The sequence below is a fragment of the Neltuma alba genome, unplaced genomic scaffold (assembly GCF_004799145.2).
Source record: "Neltuma alba isolate B1F8T4 unplaced genomic scaffold, ASM479914v2 tig00011304_pilon, whole genome shotgun sequence".
NCBI classification, from domain to species: domain Eukaryota; kingdom Viridiplantae; phylum Streptophyta; class Magnoliopsida; order Fabales; family Fabaceae; genus Neltuma; species Neltuma alba.
The window spans coordinates 159,298-170,340 of NW_021636013.1; positions in this window are offsets into that span (position 1 = coordinate 159,298).

An 11,043-nucleotide genomic window follows, 5' to 3' on the forward strand; every position below is an offset into this window, starting at 1 on the left:
TGAGAAGACCACAAATAAGTCCATCTCTCACTGTCACAAATATGCCATTGACTTTCCAGAACTTCAAATCTTTACTACTCAGCAATCTGGAAGGAAACAATTTTTCTGGGAGTATACCAAAATGGATGCCACAAAATGTGTCAGTAGTGAAATTGAGATCTAATCAATTTACAGGCAACATTCCTTCCACAGCAATGTGGCCTCTCTAAGCTGATTGTTTTGCACCTCGAACATAACAAGCTTTTATGGTCAATTCCTTATTGCCTTCACAATTTAACCAGCATGGTTTTAGGATCTTTGAATGATCTGTTCATCACGCAAACGATACCTGCTGGTCTACTATTATCAGATGGTTTCGCAATCCCATTTAAACTCAGAAGTAATTTGCATACAAAGGGTCAAGAATTAGAATACGAGACAAGCCAATTCTTTATATAGAGTATTGACCTTTCGGCAAATAAACTATCTGGGAGAATTCCTAAGCAGTTGTTCAGGGTCAAACTGATACAATCAATCATTGAACTTGACGTATAATGATTTGACAGGAGAAATACCAGAGGAAATAGGAGAGATGAAAGACCTAGAGTATCTTGATTTCTCCTATAATAGTCTTCATGGGAATTAATATTCCTCAAAGCATGTCTAGTTTGTCTTTTCTAGGTGTTTTGAATTTGTCATGTAACAAATTCATGGGACAATTTCCACTGGGGACTCCGCTTCAAATTTTTGATGCATGCAGTTACATAGGAAATCCTAAGCTTTGTGGACCTCTTCAAAAGAACTGCACAACATAAGAAAAAGCAAACAATACAAAGCGTGTATGAAGAAAATGAGGATGATCCTTTTTTGAAGTCATTATATCTTGGTCTGGGAACTGGCTTTGCTGTGGGATTATTCTGGGTGGTCTATGGTTCTCTGATCCTAAACAAAGCATGAATACACACTTATTTTTGGTTCTTTAATGGCATGGTAGACCAAATCTATGTTGCTGTGACCACAAAGCTTCGATGATCCTACTAAGTGGAAATAAGTTGCAGCTCAGGTCAGTGATGAAGTAATTTTTTTCTTTATTTAAATTCAAAGTTCTTTTTCCCATTATGATATGCTAATTTTTTCTCAATGCTGAGTAAAAGTTACATAACTATAGGTTTATTAACAATATCTGACATGTTTTCATGTAGCTATAATTGAGTCAGCAGTGACTCATGCCATTTTATGAACCATAAAGTTCTAATCATTTTCATCAAAATCTTTTAATCCTACTATGGTAAAAAAGAATGTAACCTTTAAACATAGTATTGCAATAAAAAAGAATTTCACCGGTTAATATAAATGTTAATCATGATATTTTTTAAAAAAGTACAACTAATCATCAACGTCGTTTTGTGGTTACAAAAAGTTCAAGGTATAGATATACAAGACTTGACATCACATTTTCATAGTAGAAAAGTGCCTTTTATTAGTTTATAGAGTAGAAAAGGATTAAATCTTATCTTTACTAAAAGTATTAGGCAAAACCTTATAAGCTAACAAGTGGGTTGAGGCACTTTGACACTGACAACATCACAATTTATCCATAAACCTATAATTATTTCAAAATATAACATATATGTTCATTCATAATCAATCATACTCATTTAAAATATCCAAAATGATCAACCTAATTATCCAGAATACAATTTGGGCTCAACTCAAAGATAAACTTTTTCCTAAAAACATAATTCATAAGCTTCTATTTGCAGTATTTAAATATATCCAATCCTATATGGTAAACCATGATTCAAATTCCCACTGAGAGAAGTGCTCACATTTAATACTCGACAGTGCTTCCAATAGGAGGATAGCTATGCTTTAGCCAAAAAAAAATCCAATCCAGACGTCATAACCGTTTAGGGTTCAGCCCACCGTACAAATATATTTCATACTAAAAAAAAAATCACTAACTAAACGGGTTTAATTGAAGGAAGCCCCAGCTAAAAGATTATTTGCAACTTTCGTAAGAGTGGAATTATAGTTCATGTGACTTTAATTTGAGGAACATCTAAAATACAATAAAGTTGTGATTGCTAATGAAAGAATTATGGAAGATAAATATATCGTCCTGGCAATATTAATAGTGTTTAAAGGCTGACACATTCTTCAAATATTTTAAATGGGCCTTTGGATCAAGAAATTAAAGAAGATAGATGATTCCCACCAAATTCCTTGCTTCTCAGAAATACAAGTTTTAGTATTTGGATACAGACTTCATAGTCTTCTTCCCCCAACGATTTAGACTTCAAAGTCCACATTTCAGAATTTACATTGTTTTTTTTATTTTTATGGAAACGATCAACTATATTGAAGTACTAAAAAGTGTATATATATACGTATGCATTAAAACGCACTTTGGGGAATATAGCTCAAACAGGGGAAGACACAGAACAAACAGAGACCATGTGGACAAGTTAAAAACAAACAGTGAGATATGAGTATTTATTTCAAAGATAAATATTTGTAACATTGATGACTACTTCACGTTTCATACAAGCATAGAAGAATTGGAGAAAAAAATAAGAAAGAAAGAAAAGGTCGTAAAACTTGATGATTATGTATAATGACTCTGTTGGGCATTTATTTCACTGAGGGGAAAAAGTTGGGAAGGACTTGACATGGATGATGATTTTTTGTAAGGCATAAGAGAGTATTTATCATCTTTTCAATTCATGTTTTTAAATAAGGATTGATTTGAAAAATTTTCATTCACAACATAGCTAACGATTCAAGACAAAAATGCAAATTGATTTTTTAATTTTATACAAGATTTCATTTTTATTACTTAATTTTATAAAATATTTTTCCCAGTACTTAACCCTAACACAGTTAATCTTAGATAATGATATTTTTGTGCCAATCATTGTAATTTTAAGAAATCAAATTTAATATATCAGCATTTGTGAATGTTTTGTCAACTATTAAAATTTTAATGCCGGCATTTTTTGTTGATAAAACTAGCAGTGTTAGAATTAAAGATTAAAAAAAATTTTATAAAATTAAATCATCAAAATGAAATCTCGTTTAAAGTTTAAAAAAACAAAAACTTTTGCCATCATTTAACTTTCTCATCTTAATTTTAGTTAGATGGTTAGAAATGATTTATATGTGGAAGTTAAAAGAAGTGTAGTTGGAAAGTAGTGAAGTTGCTTTGGAAAAGAATTGGGAGACCGTAAAAGCATTCTCCAACTTTAGTTGATGCAATTTCGCAGAAGCAGATAAGAAGGGACGCTCCTCTGTAAATTCCATTAATGACGGAGCAGAATTAAGTATGAATCTGCGATTTCAGAGTAACTGAAGACGAAGACTTATACTCTTTGCATAAGTGATAGGCTGTTATCTGTGGCAAAGACGTGGGAAAGAAAGCCGGAAGACTTGAAAAGTTTGAAAGAATTTTGTTTAATGGGGATGAAGAAAACAACAAGGGTTAAGATACTATTTTAACCCTGATCTTATTTCTTAGTTACAATTTTAACTTTAATCTTTTTAATAGTACAGTTTTGACTGTGATTTTTTTGGAGTGCAGTTTTGATCCTAACGGGTAAAATTGCACTAAAAATCAAAGGTAAAACTGCACCCGAAAAAATCAAGAATAAAATTGTACTTGAAAAATAAGACTAAGAGTAAAATTACTTTACTGAAAGATTAGAGGCAAAATTGCACATAAAAAATAAGATCATAGTCAAAATTGCACTTGAACCCAAAAACAATAAAAAGAGTAAGCTATGCAAATATTTTTTATTTATCTAAAATATCCTCTTTAATTATTTGTAATTGGAGCTACTTCTATAGAAAGCCCTAATTTAATATATGCAATAAATATGTATGGTTTGAGGATAAATTATAAATTTAAAAAATAAAATAAATTAGAGTCTTATATTTACAATCAAAACAAACATCTGAATAAGCTTCTGTATTAAAAACCAAATGGAGTAACATTATAAAGTTTAATTAATTTATGTTAATTTTTTCTGTAAGTTTTATTAATTTCGGGTGCTTAGCTTTGTTTCCGAACAATGGTCATTCTATAATTTCAATAAGATATTAATTATTTACTTGACAACTTTATCCTTCAATAAGGAGAGATGGAAATAGAAAAAGACGTTACAGTGTAAAATATTACATGGTGAAATTAAACGGAGAAAATATCACATGCATGTATTTAACACCGCGGCATGCATGGATTGTGAGAGATATTTATTATTGCGTGGTGATGCTCAGGAATGAGGATACCTTGCCGCGGCAATCGATGGTGGTGATTGATTTGAAACTGAGGATGTTTTTTCCAATTACTTTGATGACGAATGATTCTTATTTCTTCTAATTTTTAACGTAAAAGCTACTTAACTAATTTTATATAGTTTAAAAAAATAAGATAAATTAGTTAATTTTTAGAAATGTGATGCAATCTCCCTGAAGTAATCCTCTATAAAATTAGATTCTATATTAACTTATAAGTTAGATAAATTAGTTTGAAAAAAATGATATAAGAGACAAAATAAACTGAAATTTTATATTTTGAACTAAATTTAACCATTAACTAGCTCTTATATTAGTAATAAGAAAGAGTATTAATTAAAATCCATAAATTGAAGTACTCTTTCATCTTTGAAATATTCATTTAAATACTCAACTGCCGAGAACACTACTTCCTCCATTGTTTATTATAAGAGACAATTAACCAAAACCCGTTGAACAGAAAATTAGTTAAAATTGGTTAAAAATAATAAATAAGCAAAAAATGTGATTTAATATTTTTTTTAAAAAATATCTTTAAAATGTCTCTTATAAAAAGAAACATGCCCTTTTCTCAAGGAAGTGTTTTTTATAAATAGAAATGGAGGGCGTAACATTCATGGAAAGTTGAATAATTATACAAATTTTTGTGTCATTTAGATTTTGCTGTTAATTATATAAATTCTAGCGCGGATGATGGGTGGGGTAGAAGCAATGAATGGAAGAGAATAATTGTCTCCAAATCATTTTATATTTACTACATCCGTTACTTAATATAAAAAAGTTAGTTGACTAATTTGAGTAAATTAAAAAAGTTTGTTGAATTAGTTATTTGTAATAAATATAAGTTAAATTCCTTAGAATACCACTAGCTAGAACTACCATTTGATGGAATCTTTAATATGTGTAACTATCACAGTGACTGTTTTGAAACAAATAGATAAATATAAGGGACAAACTAGATTGGGATCTTATATTTAGGATCAAAATAAAACTCAAACCAGCTTTTATATTAAGAATTGAAACTACTATAATTCAGTCCTAACGCAGATAAAGACAACTAATTCAAAAGCAATGAGAACTGATAAGGAGTAATTCAAAAGTAATTCATAGCTATTCAAAGGGACCGTGGACGGGCCATTATATTGTTATTACCCATTTCACAGCAATTTCCTCAGAAAAAGTAGTTCAAAAGCAGTGGGAACTGCTGAAGATTCTTAAAAAATCATCAAGCTGTATAAAATAATAAAGATCTATGAGTAGGGCCTCAAAAAGCTTAACACAACCAAAAAGCAAGTTAAACAGATGAAAATGACACGCGTAAACCCTAACAAACAAACAGAGAGAAAAACAAAAGCTTCATTATTATCACAAAACTCTGCAATGTGTTTACGAAAATGTGGAAGCGAGCAATCAGAGCTTCGTTATATGAAGACTAATTAAGTTTATATAATATAATTTCATTTGGAAAAGCACAAAAACAAAACAATATAGATATTAATTATTTATTTAAGAAGAACAAGATTTCTGTTTTGGAATGGTTTGGATTACAAAGGAACAAATATCCTTAATAAAATCAAACGGTTCAATTTAATTAAATAATTAAAATTCGTTCAAAATAAACATTTTAACGTCTAAAAGTAAGAGGATAATAATTAAGTAAACAAAATTAAATTTCATGTTTAATAAATTATTTTGTATTAATAACATTACAGAACTTGTTAATCACGTTACTAAAGTTGTAAAAATGCTACTTTTTGAATGTTTTTGGACAACTTATTATTCACTGTTATACCAAATTTATAAATAATATTATAAATTTCATGATTCACTGTTATACCAAATTTATTAATAGTATTATAAATTTCATGATACCTATATGATTCCCCCAATATTCCTTCTCAGATAAATACAAATTTTAGTATTTGCATTCAGACTTCATAGTCTTTTCCCCCTCAACGATTTAGAATTCGAAGTATATATTTCGGAATTTACATTTCTTTTTTTGAAGTATCATATATATATATATATATATATATATATATATAAACAGACACACACATTAGAACACATGCTGGGAAATACTTTCAGGTTCACTCGGCAAGAAAGATGGTAAGGGGAAAAAAAAAGCATATTTAGTCATCTAACTTGAAATAAATTTTTAGTTTGGTCTCCTAATTTTATAAAATCTTTAGTCTCACATAATAATTTTGCGTGCCAAGAATTATTATTTTTAAAAATTAAGCTTAATATTTTTAGCGTTTAAAATATTTTATTAATTGCACAGAGAATAGCGTATCACTTGTAGCGTTTCGTGTTCGATGGGCATTAACTATTTACCCAATTCATAGCAATTTCCTGAGGAAAAAAGTAATAATTCAAAAGCAATGGGAACTCAGCAAGGTTGTTGAGACAAAGTTATAATTAATGCAATTATTTTACTGTCTCTCTATGCTTATGGGTTGATGTTATATATGTTGTCCACGTCTTTGTAATACTTTTATTGCAACAGTGGTAGTCATCAAGTATTAATCCCACTAACAAGGATTTGAGGCGAAGACTGGGAGAAAAAAAGGGTCAGAAGACTTGGAAAAAAGATTGGGAGACTCCTGTGAATTAGTCAAGAAAATAAAATTAAGAAAGTAACCTTTGCAAATATATTTTTTATTTTGAGAAATTGGAAAGGTTAAAATCACCATCTTACCCTTATGGCTAGATTTTGTGCACAACAATGAGGAGATGATTATTGTTTCGGGTTACAATGATAAGCACTATGGTATTGATTATTTTGTTAAGATCCAGACTGTGCAAAATTATTTTTTTTATTAATGCAAATTTAAAATTTTAACTTATAATTTTGTATACAAAAAAAAATTTATTTGAGAGATAGCTGTAAATTTATTTTTTTATTTTAAATTCTCTATCTGTTAAACAATAATTCATTAAAAGTACACAAATAAAATCATATTAAAGTAGAATTAGAGAGTAGCTTTCTTAAAACAAATGAGTTAAACACAAAATGAAAACTTTAATTTGTATGCGTGATTATGAGTGACTTTTATGGCTTAATTTGTGCGCCACATACTTGTTTCAGACAAATTTGTCCTGAGTACGTTGATGAAAACTTGGAAGCAAGCAACTGGGACTTCATTATTTCTGAAGATTAATTGAGTTTATATAACATAATTTGGAAAAATACAGAAACAAAATAAGATATATATATATTAATCATTATTTAGGAGAATTTTTTAATTTTAAAAAGTTTAGATTCTAAAGGAAACAAACATTCTTAATAAAATCAAAGGGTTCAATTTGGTTAAATAATTAAAATTCATTCAAAATAATCACTTTAACGTCTAAAGTTAAGAGATTAATATTTAAATAAACAAAAATTAAATTTCATATTTAATTTTCATATAACTATGACCATATAATTAATGAAAAATTTAATTGTTAAACTACACAAAACTAACGAAAAAATTGAAACGCATGAACTGCGCAAAAAAGAACAAGTTTGTTAGGAACGGCTCCCAAAAAAGGTTGTTAGGAGTATTGTCTCCAAAAGCACATTTCGCTTAGTTTTCGAGTGCTCATTCCCTGCCCATCAAATTGATGAGTATAGAATGCTCATCGTTTTGGGCTTTGGGGGATGGGTATCCAATATCCTAAAATAATTTTGTAGCAAAACTCAATATTCTGGATTTTTTTTAGTACATATCGAGTGTAATTGAATAATATTTTAGAGTGTTAGATACATAAAATTAATTTAGTGATATTGAGTGCCACTAAAAAAATATTCAGATATTAGATATTTGTATTATAATTTTATATTATTATACTCTTATATTATTCTATCTTTCGAAAATAAAAAAAAAATCCTTGTACTAAAAAAAATAAAGTGATAGACTGTTATTTGGAGGAAAGATATTGGAAAGAAGGTCGGAAGACTTGATGGCCGGAAAAGGGGGTAGGAAGGCTTGGCAAAAAGGTAGGAAGACATTTGTTGGGGGGGATAAGACTCGAAAAAGGACGGAAGCTTGAGTGAGAATAACGTATACAAATATTGCTTGTATTTCTTGTATGTTGAATTAAAGACAATAAATATTGGCCAAAAAAAGAATTAAAGACAGCAAATAAAAATATTTTTTTTCAAAAAAAATCACTGATAAAAAGAGAATGAATAGAAAAAAATATGAGAGAGTATGTGTGTCTGGCAAAAAAAAAACAGAGAATAAATTATTAATCAATATAATGAAGATAATATACTCCTCCGGTCCTTAATAGGACCCAATTCTTGAGTTAGTTTTGGTCCTAATAAAGACCCATTTCTCATATTTTCAATTTTCTCTAAATTACCCTTATAGATACTCCCTCAACTATAATCAAATAGAAGAGGGAGAGGGGGTATTAAGAAGATTATTTATGGTATTTTAGAAAAAATGTGTCACTTTTTTTATAATTAACCAACTTACCTAACTTCCTTAATCTAATCAATTTGTTAAATGGGTCTTATATTAAGAACTGGAGGAGTAAAAATTAAAAAAATTAGTTAAATAAAACCATGCTTATCCAAATACTTCTTCCATAGAAGGAGAGGGAGCATTCTTGAGTGGCAGAATATTTCACTACTTAAAAATTTGTCATAGACTAATGGGGGCATTAACTAATAACTTGATGGACGTCTTTGTAATGAGTATTTTATTACATAGCAATTTCTTGAGAAAAAGTAATTCAAAAGCAATGGGAAGGGATCCTGAGACAAAGTTAACTAGCTTCAACCCTTTTCAATTTCTATGCTTGTGTTGGCTTTATGTCGTGGACGTCTTTGTAATTAGTATTTTATTACAAAAGTGATTCATCAACTACTACTCCACTAACAAGGATTACTCCTTTCCCCCACCGTGTCATTTACTTCTCTTTTTCTCATATCTTCCCATTTTTATAGGGAGAGACGATCATTTTGGATTTGCGGCAAATACGAGGAAAAGAAGCTCGGAAGACTTGAAAAAAAAGGTTGGAAGACATCTGTGAAAAGGTTAAGAGAAAAAAACAAGAAAGAGTAAGCTATGCAAATATTTCTTGTATTTTGAGAAAATTACGCAGAGTTTTTCTTCTATTTTTGAGAATTAATGTAAATTCTCTTAAATTTTGCTAAAATTATACAAACATGCATTTTATTTTTAAGTGCTTTTATACCTTCCTTAAAACAAAGATAATAATCATCATATCAATCTTCTTCAATTTTTTTTAATCATAAAACCTCCTATCCAGTCTCCACTTTCAAAAGTAACTTATCATGAAAATAGAAGGGAATTAAATCTTGAAAACCATTTAAAACAAGTCCGTGTATTTTATCTTTTGCTTTTTTTGGAATATTTTTATAGATTTTGAAAATAAAGAGAAATTTGTGAAAAAAAATTGGAGGAAAAAATTCGTGCAATATATTTTTTAAAATTTTAGCTCGCTGTACGTAAAATTTTCCCCCAAAAAAATATAGTTTCAACAAAATTACAAAAAAAAAATCATGTAATTCTCCCTTGAAATAAATAACCAAACATCAAGTTCACCATATATAAACATTGCTATAGATATATAACAAGCACTCACTTGAAGAAACAGATTTCATCGCTACTTCGTCTCTTAATCAAACAACCATCATGATCATTCTTCGTTTCACATCACAAATATGTCTCATTTTGTTGGTGTTGCTATGTGCAGTGAGATTCAACACAATCATTTGCTGCCATGAGAGGGATCGAAGTTCACTGTTAAGCTTCAAACAAGGCGTTGTTGATCCCTCCAACCGCCTCTCTTCTTGGTCCCCTCCCGAGATTGCTGTCAATGGGAAGGAGTTTCATGTGACTACGACAATAGAGTCGCAGCTCTTGATCTGTCAAGCTACAATCATCTAACATCCTTGGAGGTGAAATCAACTTATCTTCTTTACTTGCACTTGAATTTCTTGAAGTGTTGTATTTGGACTCCAATGACTTTGAACGCATAAGCATGGGTCTATCAATAATTCCTTCGCAACTCGAAGTCATTTGCTAGCAAATTCTTCTAAGCTTTCTCAACTGAGTTTATCAGACAATATTCATCTTCACATTGATAATCTTCATTATTGGCCCTCTCGACTTCCTGCCCTAGCTGCTCTCGATCTCAGTGGTATTCATCTTCCTAGTGAAACAAATTGGGTGCAATCGTTGGCCTTTGCTACCTCTGGAGAGATTATATTTGCATGACTGTAATTTGACCAGCTCTATTCGATCTCTCCAATATGCCAATTTTAGCTCACTTTCATATCTTGGTCTTGATCTAAATGATTTTGGACATGGATTACCTAATTGGTTGTTCAATCTCAGCAAAGATCTCTCCGATCTTCATCTCAGTCAATGCAACTTGAGAGGTCAAATTCCAGACTTTTCAGGCTATCCGAAATATGAATTTCTTAGATCTATCTAACAACAAACTCGAAGGATCAATACCTGATTGGCTTGGCCAGCTTGATGGATTAAGTTACCTTGATCTATCTAATAACTCATTTAACAGCTCTATTCCTTCTAATATCGTAAACGAATCATCATCTTTACGATATTTGGATATTAGCTTCAATGAGTTGAGTGGTACACTCCCAAAAATCCTTGGCCATAATAATTCTCACAGCCCAATTAGAAAGCACATATCGGGCTTCTGGCTATCCGGTTTGAAAGTGTTTATGTCATTTAATAAATTCACAGGACAGCTTCCTCGAGTATCAGATGGGGTCCAAGTTTT